Here is a 20,414-nt window from a genome sequence, read left to right as displayed (position 1 = left end):
AAACTTACAGAAATAATTACTTCCAGAAGGCCATTCATCTTTTTCTAACCTAGATGTTCAAGATAAGAAAGATAAATTGCTGTGGTGATTACAAATGGAGCAGAGAATGACTCCTTCAGATTCAAATATCTAGCTTACCCTCTGCAGCGAGGGTCACTGCATCTCATCACAACTGTCGTGGATTGCTTCTTTCTGTTTCTAGCTATGGATATTTATTTGTTTACTTATTTATTTATTTGTGAATCAGCCCTTGCTGTGTGCCTTTGAGGCTCTGGATGTTTGGATGAGTTACTGCTGTTTGCTTCACCTTTTGGTTCTGTAGGCCCAGTTCAGAGGGTCAGTGGTCGTTCAGGAAATGTTCCTTTTCACCTGAGCCATTTTTAAAGGAGTATTTGTTTTCTAGGTTGTTTAGGCATAGTTAAGATGGATGTATAATACAGTCCAATGATTTTTATTTATTTTTTTAATTTTTTACCATGGTAGACAATATTAATTGGTTTTTGCTTTTTAATTGTGTCTTTAATTGTAGCAACAGATGTAATAGATCACTGTATATAAAATAAACATGCTTTTTATTGTGCCTTCTCTGTGGAGGAAGAAAACAGAGGAAGGCATGTATTTGTGTATGTGATCTTTGCAGTATTTCTGAACAAGAGGTGTAATAACCACATTGTGTCCTATGTTTAGTTGTTAGTTAAAAAGACTCCAAATATTCTTGTAAAAAACCAACTAAACAAAAATAATAATTAAAAAAAAAAAGTCCACTTTTTGTCTCTGAGTGCTTCCTACCTCAAATTCAGTTTTCCCTTCAGTGCTTTTGTGAGGTCGAAAAATGTTGTAATGGCTCTTTTACGGCTGGCTGCCGTGGCAGCAGTTTTGCTGTAGTTGCAGGCACAGAGCGCAGCTGCCCTGGGAGCTGAGCACCAAGTCCTGTGGGGGCTCCGGGACGTTACCTGGACGGGCAAGTGTCTGATGCTGGTTGAGACTTAGGGCTGGCAGGTGTGACACATGACTTACAGGAGCCTGGTATGGCATCTGAGTTGGGAGCTGGTGCTCTCTCAGATAGGTACTTTAATAGAGAGCCTTTTAAATTGACCACATAAGGATTTCAAGATCCCTGTTACTGGAATATTTCAATTTTCTGGCATATTCTTGTAGCATTTGAATCCTCCAGCTTCCTGGGGGAAGTAAAGTCTTCAGTCTGAACTCAAATTTTTGCATTATTTCATTACCATTAGCTAGTGAATTAATTTAGAGTGGGAAAGTTCTAGAACAAAAGCTATTTATACAGAAAGATAACATAACTTTTTTCTTTTTTTTTTCAAACATAGGCTTTTCTCATTTCTAAAACCTATGCAACATACCCTGTTAAAATTCTTGAGTGTTTTCACTTAAAGTATGATAACTTGGTGCCAAATTTTTTGTAGTTCACTGTGCTGTGAGTTGTCTTGAGTGATGTTACACTGTTAAAACAGTAGCAGATGTGTAGGAATAGTAAACTGTAATTTAAATATTCGTGTTAGTGTATTGCAGTTCATTTTCACTGCTTAGTGTTTTTTTTTTTTTTTTTTTAAATTTTTTTCTCTCCTGTAGTTATAGAAGACAATGTAAGGCTAAAGTAAGTGTGAAAGTTTCACTTATAATTAAGCAGGCGCGGTTGCACTGGTAAACCTTCTGGGTGTATTCACGCTGTCAAAGTTTGTAGAGGAAAGGTTTGCTGTGGTTGCGACTATTTCAGAAAATGCTAATGATGCTAGGAATGATGCTACAAAACCTTAAACTCATAAATCCCGAGAAATCATAAGTCATTTGTGTTACATTGGGCCGAATACTTGGACAGTGTAGTTCCTATTTTCACCTCTATATGGAGAGACATAAAACAGCAATTCCAGAACTCGGGGTTATTACCTGCATTGAGATTGTGACAGGTGGAAGCAAGGTCACAACAATGAGCTTTTTTTTTTTTTTTTTTTTGTCAATTTGTGATAGTTTTTGACTATTACTCTGAATTCTCAGCTGTAATTGTGTTAAAATGAATTTGATTTCATATTGAATACTGGTTATGAAGATGGAAGTTAAAGTTAGCAGTATTAAAATACCAGAGAAGCATTAGAATCTGAAAAATGTAGTTATTTGAGGTTTTTTGAAACCTGCTCTGGTGCTGGGACATCCATTTGTGTCTCTTCCCCATACTGCAGAATATTTTCAGGGGAACTTGAGTAAAGATAAGAGTTGACTTTAATTAAATTTCCAAAAATGTTTTGTTTTCTTGCTAGGAAATATCTAAGATTTTACAGTCTCTGCATTTTCAGGCGTCAAGTTTACTGTACATCCCTTCCTAAAGAGGGGACTATTCTTATGTATTGTCACTGAAAGCTCTTCTTCCTGGCTGTCAGGAACAGTAAGGGCCTTTTGCTGTTTAATTGTTTCTCCTGGTACTGGATCCATCCCTGTGAAAGTTCTGAGTAGAATGGACCGCTGTGTTTTTTTCCTTTATCCTGTATAATTTTTTCTTTTTTAATGCTCTAAAACCTTCTATTTTGTTATCATCTGTATATGTGTGTATATATATATTCCACTTTGCTTTTTTTAATCTGTATTAATGGTAGCCATTGTAGATGTGTTTTCTCATCAGGAGGAATGAACTGTAGAAAGAAATGGAAGTTTCTTCAGCAGCAGTTACAGTATCCTGCAGATGGTAGGAAGGGATCAGCTGTTTGTAGTGTTGGCTTCCAATTGAGAGATCAGCATGTTACTGTCATTTTTGCAAACTATGAAGGAACTTACCACATGCTTAATTTAATTGTTCATTGTGACTTAATTTATTTGCAGTATCCATTAATTATTGTTTCGTTGGTCACTTGTAGTCTGCAGCTAGTGTACGTGAAACAATGTTATAGCAGGATTTAAGGTAACATACTTTTAAAAGTACTGTGAGAATCCTTTTTGGAAACAGGTGGTCCATGTAAAAACAAATGTTACAATGTATGCATCACTGTCAAGTGGACTTTTTTGAAAGTGATTCTTTTGTTGTCTCTACATTAGTAGTGTTACTGTAGCTATGATGGGCCAAGGATAAAGCAAAGCAAGCTTTATAGGAAGAAACAATTTGGAAAGAGTGAACAAGCTTTTGGGCTTGGAATCCTTTCAGTTTTTAACAATGAGCAAACTGTAAGGTAAACGCGGATTAACGTAGATACAGTTTTTATGGATCAGCAGCTAAGCTTGTATACTTCAGGTCTCTTTGAGTGGAAAAAAAGGAGTTTAGCACCCAGTTGACAACAGGAGGAAAAGGGGGGAACAGGGGCACCCTGTCCTTGAGCATTGTGCCTGAGATGTTGAGGTGCATTATTTGATCTGTTATAAAGGTGCGTGGGAATTTTGCTTATTGATTGCTTGAATTCCTTTTGTGCCGCAGTTAGCTTAGTTTTGTCTGAGAAGTTTTTCTCTGTATGTTGAGCCTCTCAAATGTGAATACTCCTATGCTTAGGGTGTCTTGGCCTTAGGAATCCGATAAATCTTCATGAATGATGCATCTGTATGTAAAATTGGGAAATTGCGTTCTGAAATGTTTTGCCGTGGCATGATTTTATCTTGTACTTAGCAGAAGGAGATAAACATCTGTGTACAGGTGCGTATCTCCAGCAGTGCTAAGCTGTTGCAGTATGCTGAAAATTAACTTGCTTTTAATTTATTCCCTTCCTGGTTTAGTAGAGTGAGAATAGGGACAGCCCTTTGCTCTAATACAGCTTGGGCTAACTAGTGAGTATTTGTCTTCATGGGCTGTAAGAGGGCAGGTTAGAACAAGCATTCATACATCTTGATAAAAAGCTTGACAAATATACTTTAAGAAGGTTGTGAAGCCCTGTACTTCTAGTAAAAAACAGTAATCTCCTGGGAGTTTGCAGAAACTGGCATTGGGGAAATGTGCTGAATTGCCTAACAAGTTTACAAAAGTGTTTTTACATGATAAGATATTTTATAGCACAAATACACTGATTTGTTAAGTGAAGGAAGGGAATAGGTTTACCTTTTGTAGCTGAATGTGGTTGTAGCTGCTTGAACTACCTGCAAGATGCTCTTTTGATGGCAAAGCTTACCATGTCTCCATCAAAATGATTGGGACTGCCACTGAGAGGTTCCAGATAATCTTTGTCCTGAATTTCACTACTACAGATAGGCATAATGTCATTCTTCTCTATTGTACTGGTGCAGCCACACGAATTTGTCACAACGCAAATTTTTCTGTGAGATGCTGCCAGCAACTATTTGGCTGGCATCCTGCAGCAAGAAAGCAAGAATAGTATGCATTCAAGTTCTGATGGCAAATCATGTGTAGGTTAACCTTTATAACCCATCTCAAATCAATGCACGTTTTCTCTCGGGAACAAATCTGGCATATTTATAGGAATACTCTACCTGGATTAGCGTGCATGCAAACTATGCAATTAATGCCTCTAGCAGTTGTTGCTGAGAAGCTTCCCTGCTGTGAGGCAATGTCTGTGAGAAACTACTCTTGTAGAAAGTAAATCCTTTTTTCACCTTAAGATTCCACATGAGTGACTCATTGAATATGGAAGTATCAGTATGGTTTCTGTCACTGAAATAGTGTCATGTACAGGAACAAGTTACAGTTCATGTCCTGTTTGCTTTCATCTGGCATATGACATGAGTGATAACTGGCAGCATTTAAGTGAAAGATGTTGTGACTTGTGATCTGGGATGTCATGCGAAGATTGTAAACACCACAAGGCATACTGTAAGCTGGCATCAGTCAAATTTCAGATGCCATGCTTGAATGCTCACACTTAACATAGTATAAGGGTCCAGCCACTAGCAATTAGCACAGAGGGAAAGTTTAAATGACCAGGTGTTCTCCATAATTTGAACAGTAGGACACACCTTTTGAGAGAAAAGTTGGTAAATATTTTGTGGCTCTTTTTAATTCCTTCTGTCCTTCCATCCTTCCTCTGAATTCGCTATCACAAGGAACAGGTTAAGGTAGGGATCTTATTGTATGAAGTACTCGTCCTTTCTAATGTTATGTGTTTGAGCTGTTCATCTGGATGATCTCCATCCAGGATAATGTTAAAAATTTTGGCCTATAGCTGGGTAACATGATTACCTCCAAAAAACCTGCTTTTGCTATATGTAAAGTTGAATGGTTCACACTTGTGTAAATGTAGCAGCAGTGGAAGACACGTAGAAAATATTCACAGGCTGTAGCCATTGTTACTGCTTCTTTAGATTTTATTTCCTGTAAAAATGAGAATTTCAAAACACTTTGGCTAATAATTTTTCAGTGTTTTTATAAACAAACGTAATAGTATGGCAGGCAACCACAAACAGAAATTTAAGAAACAAGACATGACAAGTTTTGACAAGGGAAAAGCAGTACTTCTATCTTTAATGAAGCTTTTTTTTTTTTTTTTTGGTACTTAAGAGAAAAAGTAGTTTATATACAGCAGACACAGTTGCCTGTAGGATGGGAGATTACTTATAGTACAAGACAATATCTGACCTGAAGGGTTGCAAGCACTTCAGTGGCAAGTCTTTAGAATTTAAAATGAACTTTGAAAAGGATGCGGAATGGAAGGGAAACAAAGGCAATGTATTTCAATAAGTTTAATGCAGATTGTTTTGTGGGTGTAGGTAGGATTAGTCACCTGCATATCATAAGGATTCATATGAAGCAGTTCTGCAGAAAAATATTTTGAGAATTTTCTATACTTTATAATACACCATATAGAGTAGGATGCAGTATCATTCTGCTGAATGGGGGCATAGAAAGCAACTATTATGGTTGCTAGTTAAGTATGGTGTTTATAAGATACCTGAAAATGTTCTTTCACCTCGGTTAGTGCTGTAAGGCATTAGCTGGAGTTGGTGTCCAGTTTGGGTGCAGCACCATATGGAAGGTGTGTGGGTGGGAAGAGAGAAAAAAATCTTAAGTAGAGAACTAGAGAACAATATGACCTTTTAATGAAAGGCCAAAAGAGTTGGGGCAGTTTAGTTTAAAAAGAGAAGCCTAGGAAATCCAAGACTTCAAAAAAACCAAAACTATGCTCTTCCCTCATACCCCATTTCCTCGAAAATAACTCGTAAACCAAAAACAAGCCCTAGCATGATTTTTCAGGATTTTTGAGGATGCTGAAATATAAGCCCTACTCCAAAAATAAGCCCTAGTTACAGTTCATTAAAAATTCCATTTAAATAGTGTCTAGGCAGTTGTACATGTAAAGAAGTAAGCAACTTTTTGAGTAAAAATTGTATAAGACCCTGGGAAACAGGGTAGCCGTTGATAATGCTTTAAGAGCAGTGATGATCAAGGTGTAGTCAAGGAATGTATGCCTGACTTCTACACTTACTTCTGCGTATTTGGGTAAATGTATTTTGCTTGTAGGATTAATGTGTGACCAATATGGAAAATAAAAATAGTCTTGAGTAGATAAATTACTATATGATTTATAAGCTAACACAAATCCCATATATGTGAGTGTAATAATACAGCAGTAACACAGAGAAGGTTGTACTGTCAAGGAAATGTATTTATGTTGTGGATCTTCTCTGAGAGTATTGTGAACTGCCTATTTGAAAGCTGTCTTGTCATATCGGTCATAAAGCTAATATCTTGCGTGCCTTCTTGCATATTGTTACATGAAATCAGCTTACTTTTTTCTGCAGTCCTTCACTTTGAGAGTAAGAAGTGTTTAGATCCATGGGGAGGAAGAAGATTAGGGAAGGGAAATAAATAGAAATGAACCCTTCTCCTATTAAAAGTGCTATTTATGCTTATCTTACAGCCTCAGTTATTTTAGATAAATGAGGAAACACATCATCCTTGTGGGTTAATTGAAAATGTCGACAAATAATGGATATACTTATCATGTCACTATTTGAAGACAAAATGAGCAAAACAAAGAGGAGCAGTCTAGAAGGCAGAGCATTTAGAGAGATCCTTGCCTTTGTAGCTGTCATTGGTAAGGTGAAATCTCAAAACATTATGTTTTGTGGAAGTTTTTTACCCAGTGTTGATGATAAATTCAATTACTTTCCCTGTATTAGCTTTGAGGTTCAGAAGATTGAAATTAAAACATTGTTTTTGATGATTGGGAAGTATTTCTAGAAACAATTAATGGACTTCAATAACAAATACTTTAATGATTAGTTTATGAGGGAAAAGATTGGTGATTAACTCATATTTGTGTTTATGTTGGAGCTGCTTTTTCTTTGTCTGAATTTTGGTGTGATTAATGGAATTCACTTTTTGCTGCCATGCTTTTTGTTTTTATATGTTTCCTTTTGTTTTGGCAGAGAACTAGTTGTTTTCTGATTGTAGACTTGGCTTTTCTATGAAGTGGAATGCCAGCCGTCACAGCCTCACTTTCTACCTTGCGATAATAAATTAGCATAAACACTGTAATTGCTGTATTTACCTTCATTTTATAAGCTGGGAAAACATCGTTATAAATTACATGAATTTAGAAGGCAGTAACATCAGTTTGAGTGCAGGAGGAAGAGAGAAACAGTACTAAATTGAATAAAAAAAAATGAAATAACCAAGGTCGTTCTGGAACTACATATTGATAAATATTAATATATGCTTATGAAGATGCATCCCAAAATTTGACAGCAAGATAATGACTTAAAATTCATGGTATTTTATGCCAAATCAAGTCTTTTTTATGTCATTTTTATGGCATTGGGTTACTGCTGGTAATATTTATTGACTTGATAGCCTTACTATCACCCTTTTCCACATCCTAATTCTAATCCTGCCTGCCTTTTGTATCTGTCTGAAAAAGAGAATGGTTTCTGTGGGTGAAGGGCTTGTGTCTGGTCAAGTTTTTCAGTGCTGACATCCAATTAGAGCCATCAAAGATGGTGATTTTAGGGGTGCTCTGTGTCACCAAACTGCAGGCCTCTGTCATTTAGTCAGCTAAGGAGTGGTGGTGATATCTTAACTTTAGATGGCTGAGGGTGTTGGTAGACTGGAATGAATTGCTGTGTTCCTCCCAGGTATTGAGCGAAGCAACCTTAAAAATCCAGCCAAATAAAATATCTAAATATCAATTGCAAAATTACATTCCAAATCTTAAAAGTGGTTATAGAACACTTGGAACTTGTAATTGTGACTGATTCTGGAGTGGGGGAAAGGGGAGCGATCAATATTGGTAACACAAAGACTCAATTGCCTACATTTATCTATGCGATAGTTTCTTCCAGATCTGTTTCAGTATTGGAGGCATTATTGATTCTCAACTCCTTCCCAAGTCATTAGTTGATGAAAATATGTACTAAGTTCCTGTACAGTAAATTACCACTTCATTAGTTGTATTGTACATGCTCAGAGCTGGTCTTGGTTCATTCTTGTCTGGGTTTTTATGGAAAGCTGAGCTTTATCATCTGTCATGTAATCAGCTTGGTTACACAGAGGCCACATACCTATCAACTGTTTGCTGTATGTCTTGTAAATATTAGTAAATTAGGACATTAAATTATGAAAGTGTTGTAACATATGAAGGTATATGCCTTGAACCTTTGCTCAGGCAGCAGTACTAACTACAACACTTCATGCTTTCAGAGAGATGAAAAATGTACCACATAGAGTATTAGATGTGTTCTGAACTGGGATTTGGTATCTTTATCTCTCTTTACCAGTATTAACAACTGACTTTAAATTTCTCCTGTACTTAAATGTAAAATGTATATGTTATTTGCCAAAGGATTACCAAATCAATTTATAGAAGCTAAATAGTGCTTACTTCGATGTACAGAAGAAAACAAACCAACCAAACACTGACCTGAAGGGCTCACAACATCATCTGTGAAATTGTGGCATAATTCCAGTTGAATTTAAAAACATGGAAATAAAGTAAATATATATATGTGTGTGTATATGTGTATATATATATATATATATATATAAACCCAACATGGAAACATGAATAAAATGCAGTAACATAAGTCAGCATAACTTTAGATTATATTTTATTATGCAAACATATAGGCTTAGTTTTAAATAATGTTCAGGTACAGTTGCAAATTGCATTGAGTTCTTGAAATAACAGAAAGGTTGATTGAAAGACGTACCTCAAAGTTATCTTAATTAAAACTTTGCTCCAAGAAGAACTGTAGATCAGGTCAGCTGTAGCTTTGCTGAGCTGTATCTTGAAGATGTTCAAGGCTGGAGGTTCAGCAACTACTCTGGGGAACCTGTTTCTGTGCTGCACTGTATCACCTGTGGTGGAAATCTGTGTTAAAAATTAAACAACTTGGAATTTTCAGCTTTCATAGCTGAAAGTTATGTACAGAATCACTGTTGCGTGGTAATTCTGATGGGATTTTTTTTTTTTTTAAATAATGTCTTGCTTTGAAAACAGATCCTAGTATTCTTTCTGTGTTTTGGACTGCTGTCAAGCCATGGGTTAATGTCCAGAAAATAACCACGACTGCATATTTTTTTTTAATGCATGATAACTAAATTAGAGCTCAGGACTCTGCATGTTGTATTACACATTTTTCCTTCTCCTTATGCAGTACTTTGTCTTTATTAATGTTGAAATTCACCTGATGTCTTATCCTGTGGTCACAGAGGTCAGTGAGCTTTAGATTTTGGTGTCATCTAGAACTATGTATCATCACCAGTTGCAACCTTGCTATTCAGTCCTTTGTCTTAATGTTTGGGTACACAGTGCGGATCAATGAAATACATCCACTGTTAACTAATCCTCTAGGAGAGGGACCATTGTATTCATACCCTTCTTTTCCCATGTTTTAGTATGTGAGAAAGTATTTCTCGTTTTTCTTGTACCTTAACAATTCAGTTTCTTTACGAACCTTTGGTGAAGGGTCTTAATCAAAGATACTTCAACAAGTCTTTCTACCCCCTCCTCCCTCTGCTCATTTCTTCATCTTTCAGAGAAGTCTAATAGCTGTGAGTGGGGCATCTTGTATCTGCCAGAAGTATCGCCTTCGCCTAAAACCTGACAGGCTTCTCACGAGCCTACAAATTCTGGTTTCTGTTATAGCTTATATGAGTGTGCTCATAAGGGTCTATATAACTACTAGGATTTCATTTGATTGCTCCTTTTAAAAATACTGTGTGATGTTTTACCATTTTCCATTGTTCTGGTAGAGGTGTTGATTTAAAGCATGTCAGCTGTTTTGTATTTTGGCTCTTGTAGAGCTCTTGGGTGAATACTCACTGGTGCCAGTGGGTTTTGTTGTCATTGCTGTATTTATTCTAAGACCTTTTATCTTGTAATATCAGATTGAGAAACTTGCTTAGATACTTATTTCAACAATAACTTAAGTTTGGAAAGCTTCCAAATATGTGTTGTAGAGATTTTAGAAGTAAATGGCAAAAAAAAAGAAAAAAAAAAGCTTGCATATTACAGCTTTCTTTCTTTATCAATCCTTTTGCTTCTCAGTCATTTATCAGCCTTGTCATCTGTCAGATTTCTTGCATCTGCTTTGAAATGTCTTATTATCTTCTGGACTATTTTTGGTCAGTCTTTCTTTTGAAGTTGTTGTTTGGTATAATTAACCTCTCTTTTTTCTTTGAAGCCTGTCTATTAATTTGGGGGTTTTAAATATAAAATTCACTACTCCTTTGTTTTGCTTAGGCCATCACTAATAATGGCTGTGTAATAGTTTTCTGAGAAATCACAGTAACATGAAATGTGTTTTGTTTGTGTTTTTTTTTATCTTTTTATCATGAAATAGTAATTCCTCAAGTTTAAAAATATTTTAATAGTATCTTAAGTAACTATTTTTTGCTGAGCTTTTGTCGGTTTTCTGGAACTTGATAGCAGCTCATTCTCTCTGTATAAGATTCTGTATGTAACTATCTGCACAGTTAAGCAAGAGCTATATACATTTTTAATCTTCATAATCAAAAGACATTATGCAGCCACAGAAGCAGGATGAAGTTCTCAGTTTGACTCAGACACTCCCAGTCTTAGCTATACATGGTGGTGAAATAAGTGATTCCTGGGTCTGCATTTTGATGTGATTTATATTTACTTCTGGGTTATGGAACTTAGTTGATTGCTTCCGGTAGAGACAGTTACATTCTGTGTCTCCTGTGTTCACGAAGGACTGAAGAAGTAGAAATACGGTCATGGGTGAGATGGGCAGAAGTTCCTTCTAGATCGATGCTAAGCAGCTGGCAATTGCAGTCATGTCTTGGGGGAAAATTCTGTTACTTTTCATCCATTCAATCCACTTAATTCTCTACTTTCTAACAAGCCCTTCAGATTTTGACATATTAAATACGAAATATTTATACTTTGTTAGATAATTTTGTAATGTAAACCACCTGTTAATTTACTTATCAGTATAGCTTTTGCAGTTGCTTTAAAGTTGAAAATAAAATGGCTGTTTGCTTATGTAAACCTTGAGGGTGCTTACCTTGCATATACTCACAGTGCTGCTAATACAATTTAAAAGTATATCACAGATAATACCCTAAAAATACAGGTGTGCGATTTATCGAAACCTATCACATGCAGATCTCACAACTTTACTTGTAGCTTTTATCCTGTCCTTCAATGGTTTCTTACTCTGTTCACAGTTGCAAATGAAAAGAGATGAGTGTTACAGCATTCAGTGAAGGCTGTTTAATTTGAGCTTTGTTTGAAAGCAAAAACAAGTAAAATCAGCAGCTGTGCAGCTCTTTGAAAGGGTTCACTCCCTAGACGTTCCTTGTTGGTTCAAGTGGGGCTTCTCCACATGCATTCCTCCCTTTCTCAGTTACTTGCTTGGAGAGGAACAGAGGGTGTCCCAAAACCATCCTCTTGTAGAACTGTGTCATGAAACATTCTCTAATTTCTAGGATTTATGACTCTTGTTCAGGCCTTATTGGAGATAGGTAATGTGGCTGTATAGGTGTTAAAACTTTTATATTTGGTTCAAGCACAAAGTTTTTCTTAATTTTTTCAGTTGTGAAATGCTTGTGGAAGATATGCTGCCTGCCTCATAATATAGTTTTAAACCTTTTTGTGTTTTTTTATTATATTTTTTGTAATAAAATTGCATTTCCAGCAGTAGGAATTTTATGGAAGAAAACAGACTTGCAAAAAGCGTATGTCACACTGCGTCTCACACTGTGGGATGTGCTACTATAAACACCTCACTAACACAAGTGTTGAAATGGCTTAAAATGCACGTTCTCTGTGGAAGAATTTGATGAAGAATACACTGAGAACTTGCTTTTGATAGTTAATTTTTGGAACAGAATAATTTCAGGGAGGCTGGAAAGAGAAAAAAACAATACATATGCCAGTAATTAAAAAGAAGAGTGGTGTGTGGGTCTAGGGAGGTGTGTGAGAGAATGATGGACTGTCAGGCTATCCTAATAATAGACTAATACTTCTGTTTGCATGTCAAATTTACTAAAGAATTATTCTAGAACTGTCATTGGTTACTCAAGCTTTTGTATAAAAATAGTCCTTGTCTTTTGGAAATGGATGAGAAGCTGGGTTAGAAAAGGTGACTGAAAAATCATGACACAAATACAAACTTTGAAGCACTTAAGTATTGAAGGGAGTGCTGGGGTGCCCCCTCTGCCTTTGGTAGCCCCTAGCAGAAACCTTCTTGCCACCAGGTCCCAGGACCTACTGACCAAGGTATAAGGCAAGTGTCTTCTTCTAGCTGGTGGTGTTGCAGGAGGAGGGAGAAACGCTGCTCATGAGGGAACGCAGTTACACCCAGACCCTTTGCCTTTGTGGTGTTGGTAGGAGGGGAAGGAACCGGCTCTGCAGCAAGATCAGAGGGGCTGGGTGGGGAGCAGGAGGTTCATGAAGGAGGTGGTGGGTACCGACCTTGGGCTTCACTGTCAGATGCTGGACTAATACTATTTATTGCAATGCAAATGCCTTATTTAAAACACTGTTGTGTTGTTTTTTTTTTTTTTTCTTTTTGTCTCTCTTCCCACCCCCGCCCCACCTTTGCTCTGTGTGTTTGCTGTGTTTTCCTTAGGTCATGATTTCACTGACAAAACAGATTTTACTGCTAGATAATTAACTTATGTTTGCTTCCCACATTTGAAAAAAGGAGGGGACAGTAATGACAGACATTCTGCTTTTAATATGTAATGCAAAAAAAAAAAATCCCTTTTCTGCTTGCTTTGTTCTAAAAATACCTTGGCTTTATTAGCTGGTGTTTTTATTGAAAGTCAAGTGTCATGGACATCTGAGAGAGGTTTAGGCCTTAAATTCTGTCAGCTAAACGTGTGAGAACTTGAGCTTGGGAATGTATATTTTATGAATTCCTTTCTGGGGTTTCAGCCTGACCTGGGTTGGAGACAGCACTTAAGGAAGTGGTATATTCCCAGGAGGGAAAAGTTTGGTAGCTGTGGTGAAAGCTTAACTGCCTGGGCAACAGAGGTGCTGTAGTGGCAGTGTGCCAGTTTTAGGAACGTCAGTAATATGTTTAAAGGTAGGCATAAGTACCTCAGTGTTTGTTCATCTAAATGCTTACCTAGTTGGCACCAGAATTCTGTAATTCTCAGTGTGTTTTCTGGATAGTGCAAATAGTTTTTTACTAGTATAATTCCACTTAAAACTTGGTGAGTTTTCAGTAGTGATATAATACAGTACATTGTGTTATTTCAGCAACTTGGTTTTGCATTTTTAAGGAGTGAAATAAGGAAGCAATTTAGATTAAGTTCCTGTAAGGCAACTGTAAAACTGGTTTGACTGTACCAGGAGGAATGGTTACAAATGGTTCACTGTCAAAACCAGAGGCTGCATGAAGGCATCTTCTAGGTTAAGTTTTATTTAATACTGTAATTAAACACCTGGATGATGGAGCATGAAGTGTGAAGCTTAAACACAAGATAAAGCTCCTTAGGAATGCAAAGCTGTGAGTGCTCAGGGTGAGCATTCAAAGTGATGTTAACAAATTGGAGAACTGATAGGAGAGCGAAAATATACTTGGATAGCAATAATCATCAGTATAAGTAGAAGACATAGAGGAGGATATCCAGATGCACAAGATACAGAGCAAGATGTACAAGTTGTAGGAAGTAAGTCTTGAGATGTGATTGCAAAAAGGGGAGGTACAGTCTATTCTCCACAGATGTGGAGAAAACAAGAGTCCAGAGAAGGCAATGCAGCGAGGTTAGACATTAGGAAAAACTTCGCTTTTCTGAGTGTGAGAATATTAATAGTAAAATTGCCAAGAATGCCACTGAATCTCCATTTGTCATTCCTTACAGATGTTTGCCTTGTGAATAAAGGAACATTTGGTCCCAATTTTGGCAGGTTTTTTCAGTCTTTCTAAAATCTTCTCTGTTCTTTTTCACCGCAAGTTCCATTGTATTTTGTCTGGTAGTTTGTACGATATTACATTTTTCTTTAAGTGAAATAAGTTGAAGGAAAGAACAGTGTGAGATGCCTTCCCAGTATTGTTATGTGGGTTATAGGATATGAAGAAACCTTTAAAAGTTGATTTTTTTTTTTTTTTTTTTATTTAGCATGATAATGTTTTAAAGTATGTGGGGGTTTTTTGTGTTGGTGTTTTTTTTTTTTTTTCTTTTTTTAACACTTCTAATGATAGCCCCTCAATAAAATTTGTAACATTGCAGTGTAATTCCTTGAGACAACTGAAATTTGGGAGAACATTTTGAAACCCTGTTAAGAGTACTCCAAGTTTTAAAATAGCTAATACAGGAGATATGGTTCTTCTGTTATGGAACAATACTGGCACCCAGTGGTGGTCTTGTACTAGTGCATGCTTTGAAGTTGCACTTTGTTTTTTGGTTAAAATTGCTCTCTCTTCTTTTGTGGTGATATCAAGTAAGAGAAATTTGAAAGCTATTTTCAGTTTATTTGTACCTTTAAAACCTTATTAGTATGGCATAATTGTTTAAATCTGCTTTCTTGATGAAGTAGTGGAAGAAACATTCTGTTTTCTGTGTACATATATTGAAAATAGCTCTAGAAAATTTCCTATAAAACTTCAGCATTGTTTCATGTGGCTTGCACTGGATTACAAGAAGTACTGTTAACACGGTTTGTGTTCTGTGCTAGTATCATAGTGACTCTGTGAAGAGTTGTGAATCTGAAATACATACATTTTATAGAGCATGTTTTTTAATATTGATTTCACTTATTTACTGATTTCCTTGAAGAAAGCTTCTGCTTAATAACATGTTAATTGTAGAGGTGATAGGAAAAAATGACAGAGGTTTTCTAGAGAAATGTAATGCAGGATAGAAAAAAGATGGAAGGCTGAAGATTCGTGTGTGTGGATGAACCGTTAATTAAAAACAGAGAAAACATGCTTTTCAGGAAAGCTGCTTATGAAAAATATATTATTAGGAAATAAGTTTACCCAGTAGATTTAATTCTAGAATAAGGCTCTTATTTTAAATCTTTTAAATTGTGTGTTTCTGAACACATGCATGTTTATCTGCAGACTGAGTATTTGATCCAGCAATATAGAGCAGACAAACAAAAATGCATCTTCCTTTGATACCGCCTGTTTCTTCAGTGTCTCAGACATAGGTGGTAATAGTGTAGCAGTACAGAAATCTGTCTATTTAGGCATGTCAGGTGTAATCTATTCTTGATGAAGTAAAGCAGAAGATAAAATAAGTAGAGGCACAGGTGAGATTGGTACTACAGAGATACAGCCCTTAGCAATGGGAAGCGCCAAAAAGGAGAATGTGGCCCCCATAATGTACGAAGGAGGGTTATTAAATCGATACCATACTTGATATGAAGAAGCAGTGGGGAAACAGCTCTGCCTGTCACTAATGTAATATATTTTTCTTTGTATTACAAAAGAACGATTACTGAAATCCATTTTTCATAGAAGCTTATTGTGAACATTGTGACAGAAAAATTGCATATTTGGATTTATATGTGAATGGTTCCTGTAGAAAATGCTGATTCATTACTAATGGCTTTGCTTTAATGTTTTGTTTGAAGGTAGGTTAAGAATCTGGGTACTTTCTAGGGGATGTTCTGACAAAAGCTGTTGCTAAGAGGACTGTACTGCTACGTGTCTCAGATGAGTGGAGCTGGGAGTGGGGGGGGGGTGAATAGATGAGATATCCCTCAGGTTTCAGTAAGCATAATGTGGAAGAATTGCAGTAGAAGCATTTATTTTCCTCTCTTCTGGTCTTCTCTCTCTTGAGAATGGTCCACAAATAACCATTCCAACCATTTGCAGCAGTTTTGTGCCCATTTGGCTGTAAACTGATTTTTTTTTTTATTTTTTTTAAATTTGTATTAATGTTCCAAGGCCACAAAATCCCTATGTGACTCTTGCAGCATTACTTGGTGTAATTCATTTGAAATCAATTGAATTGTCTGCATTGCTTCAATTTATAACTTTTGAGAGCGACTTAAAATATGTGCAAGAAAGAAGTCTAGTGAGTACTGTTTTACTTGGAAATTAAAGATACTTGCAATGTACATTATTGTAGTTACCAATTCTCACAAAGTTCATTGTGCTTTTGTGTGTGTGTGTGTTGGAGTTTTTCTGAGGTGGTGTTAAACTTTTTTTTTTTTTTAAATTTCCTCAAAAATATAATAATCTCGTTGGGATACTTTAAGATTTTAGAGGATAAAGCCAAAAATTGAGCTGCCAGTTAGAACATAGTTGCTTCCTTCTAAGTCTTTCAGGCCCATCTTGTGGAGTAGTATCATATATAAAGGAAATACAATAATTTGTCTCATTGCTGTCAGTTTAAGATGTCGGTGGTCAGCTACTGGCAAGCCTTTGAGTTCTTAGAGAGCTTTGTGGAGCTTGGCTGCCTCTCTATGCTTATCATTCATTTATTTTACCATTTATTTATTTGTTCCTTAAGCAAAGGTGCATAATTCTGAAATGTTTGTTTACTGGAAGGACAAAGGGAAATCTGTTAGAAGCAGCAGCAGCATTTCTGTGTCAGGTTATTCCTCATCCCACCTTGCCTTCTAAAGAAATGGTGGGAACAGCTTGGGATGGAGGGATGAAGAGCAAGAATTGCCAAGGATGCTGGTTGTACAGTGCTGCCAGGTCCCTTTTGGGAACTGGGAGCTTGTGAGCTGTTTGCAGCAGTGTGGTCTGGTTCATGGGTGGTTTAGGATTGCTTCCTGCCCCTTGTGTGGGATTAATGTAATAGGATCACACTGTAGTTCACCTTTTGTTATCGAAGGTTGTGATAGGTCATAATATTTTGCAAAATGAGCAGAATGGGTAATGTAGATGTTGGGAGGCACTGGAATGAATATAATAAAGACACAGAGCTGCAGAGCTGTTCTGTTTGACTCTAGAGGAGATTTTTGCTGTCTTTGGCGCTCAGGGTCAGATTTTTTTCTCTCATTTAATACGGAGAACAAAAAGATAGATTGGCCCTATGCTGTAAAGGTCCTACTGCCAGCAAATCACCTCAAACACTGTGTTCAGTTTTAGGCCCCTCATTACAAGAAGGACCTCAAGGTGCTGGAAAATGTTTGGAGAAGGGCAACAAAGCTGGAAAAGGGTCTGGAGCACAAGTCTGAGGAGGAGCAGCTGAAGAAACTGTGGTTGTTTATCCTGGAGAAAAGGAAGGCTGAGGGGAGACCTTATGGCTGTCTGCAACTACCTGAAAGGAGGTTTGTAGCATGGAGGGTGTTGGTCTACAGAATAGCAAGTGATAGGATGAGAAGAAACAGCTTCAAGTTGTGCCAGGGGAGGTTTAGATTGGATATTAGGAAAAATTTCTTCACAGAAAGGGGTATCAGGCATTGGAACAGGCTGCCTAGGGAAGTGGTTGAGTCACCATCCCTGGAGGTGTTTAAAAGATGTTTAGATGTGATGGCTAGGGACACGGTTTAGTGGTGGACTTGGCAATGCTGGGTTAGTGGTTGGACTCAATCTTAAAGGTCTTTTCCAACCAAAATGATTCTGTGATTCTATGATTCTTACTAAAAGCAGCTAGAAAAGGAGACTCTGTTACCTTCAGAGTGTGGAAAAAAGAATTTCAGATTTAATAATCTGTATATTGTGGGAGAGGGATTATACGATCTGGAAAGTTAATTTTGCCAATTATAACTCCCTTTTCATACTTGAGAGGTATAGGTCTATATTTTTCTGTATAAATTTGTTTTAAAACAAAGATTTCCTAAAAATATTGTGGTGGGTTTTTTGTTCTTTTTCTTTTTTCTTAAATAATTTGTGAACCTGTAGCAGGAAATATTCAAAACTAAAACTTAAGTAGTTCTTTTGGGAGACTATACAGACAATAAGGAGAAGATAAAATAGTTTATTTTAAACAAGAACTTTCAGTAAGGTTGTAAAGAAAATCTGAACAAATATTTGGAATACTCATTGCTGCATAAAGTATTTGGTAAAAGAGAGCTATTAGGGCAAAATGGACAAGACTGACTTGATATACTCTAGTTCCAATCTTCTATTAAAGAAGGAGAAATCTGTGCTTTGGCTAATTCTGGTGCAATGTGTTTCCTGGTTGTCATTTGTTCCCTGCCCAATTTCTGAACATTTCTGATGAAATCTGCGGTTTTATGTCCTGTTCCACACAAGTAACACCTGATGCTTTACTGGAAAGCTCTGCTGATTTTGTTGCTTTCTCTGTTTAAATTCTTCAGCATAATTTTGCTGACATACTTGTTGATTTAAATCCTTTTTCTTGAAAGTAATTTTGATCCTGATTTTACACATTTAAGGGATTTAAACTTTCATGTAATATCTGTAAAAACCAAACCAAGCAACCCCAAACTATAAAATATCCCCCCCACTTTGATGTTCACAGATTTTGCTTTTTTGAAGATTCTTTTAATAACTGTGTTAATCAATCTTTTGCTGAAAAGGTTTAGTGTTTGCTTAAATCAAACTAACAGGTGTCCCCAATGGCATTTCATTCCTGGTGCCTTTATATTGGCAGAGATTTCAGTCAGGTGGGCAATGTTTTCTGCTAAGTGCTGTTGCTCAAATTAGCACAAGTCAAAAATGAGTCTTTTTCAATGAGTTTCTCTTTATCCTCGTGTCTCAGAAAACCTCCAAAATAATGAGACAAACTCAACTGAAAATTTATATATAAATTTATATATTAAAAAGTTATAAACTGAAAATTTTGACTAAAGCAGAGGGGTATTTTGGCAGCTGTGATTCAGTCTTCACTTTGAAGTGAAAAAGTAAAACATGACTCAGTGAATTTTCTGATAGCAGAATTAATCTCATCTTATACAGGGAAAAATTAATTCTAGGTCAGATTCTTGTTTATTTGTTCTTTGAAAACATTATCTTCTTGCTGGAAAACAGTAGTGCTTCCATCTATTACATAGTAGGCTAAGTAACTAAGACCTGCAGTCTTGCTAGCTTCAGTTGAATTAAAGAGTGACTTAATATACGTTAGAAGCAGAAGATCAGCCATCTTTGCAAGACTTGCACTCCCCATAACCCATGTTGTTGAACTTAGGTTCAATTTTACACTGAAGATAACAGGAGGTAAACTTGTAGAGTTTATGATACTGCTCTTTCTAGGAAGTCTGTTGGTATAATTAAACCTCAGTTGAAGCCTGGAAAGTAGGGTAGTGCCTGTAGGATGTATCTGTTCTAGTTTCCTCTGGCACAGAGTGGGAATGCTGTTCCACATTACCTTCTGACACGAGCTAATAAGATCTGCTAATTCACAGTGCTTACCTGAATCTTCACAGGTCCCAGTACTTGAGCTCAGAGTCGCTCAGCTGTGAAATCCTGCATTCCTGTGCAAGCCACCAAATATTGCCACCATATTCTTCTTAAGCATCTGCCTTTTATATAAAAAATAGGGTTGTTTCTTCCTATGTTTTTATAGATGCTATTTTTTTCCATTCAGTGTATCTGTGTGTTTGGCATTTGTGTGTGGTGTGGTTTGTTTTTCGCTTGTGCTTTTTTTTAAAAAAAAATTTTTTTTTTTTTCTGGTGATGGTGGTCTAGTCCCTCAGGATTTGCTAGATATCAGTGTCTGACCTGAACAGTTGGATCCTATCAAATGTCTGGGTGAGAGCACAGCTGGGATCATTAATTAGTCTGGGAATACTGGCAAGGCTGGAGAGGGTGATGTTAATGTTACCTGGGCTAGAATCAAAAAGGCCTGTCAAGTGTACTTGCCTTCAAATGTTTTGCCTTGATGATATTTTACAGCCTGGATGTAATTTTCTTGAAAAACAAGTATTTCTTATTTTCAATATTTCTTAATGTATGTTAAACTTGCTTTCTTAAATCATTCTTTTATTCCTTGGGGAATGGTGGATTCTGGGTAGTCAGCTATTTAAATGTTATTTGGGCAAGTACTGTTTCAGGCTGAGTATCTAGCAAATATCAATTATTTAATGATTGCTGTGATGTATTTAAATAAAATGAAGAGCTGTGTAGAGAAGGCAGGGTGCCAGCTATGTAAAAATTAAAGCTGGGCCTTCAAATAGGAAATAGTA

At 36.6% G+C, this 20,414-nt stretch overlaps 1 protein-coding gene across 3 annotated transcripts in view; it reads left to right on the top strand.

Annotated features, from left to right (window-relative positions):
* TDRD3 (tudor domain containing 3) overlaps window positions 1-20,414 on the top strand; it is a 98,942-nt gene that overhangs the window by 17,215 nt on the left and 61,313 nt on the right. Inside the window, exon 1 of one of the 3 annotated variants that reach the window (XM_082042976.1) lies at window positions 17,472-17,594. The exons of the other annotated variants lie outside the window; for them this stretch is intronic. The gene's annotated coding sequence lies outside the window, so the exon portion shown is untranslated. Of the gene's footprint in view, window positions 1-17,471; window positions 17,595-20,414 lie in introns of those variants that run through there. 3 annotated transcript variants of the gene reach the window in all.

Source organism: Streptopelia decaocto (assembly GCF_964273445.1).
Source record: "Streptopelia decaocto genome assembly, chromosome: 1".
NCBI classification, from domain to species: domain Eukaryota; kingdom Metazoa; phylum Chordata; class Aves; order Columbiformes; family Columbidae; genus Streptopelia; species Streptopelia decaocto.
Note: the sequence above shows the minus strand (reverse complement) of the source record. Positions and strands in the feature narration are given on the sequence as shown.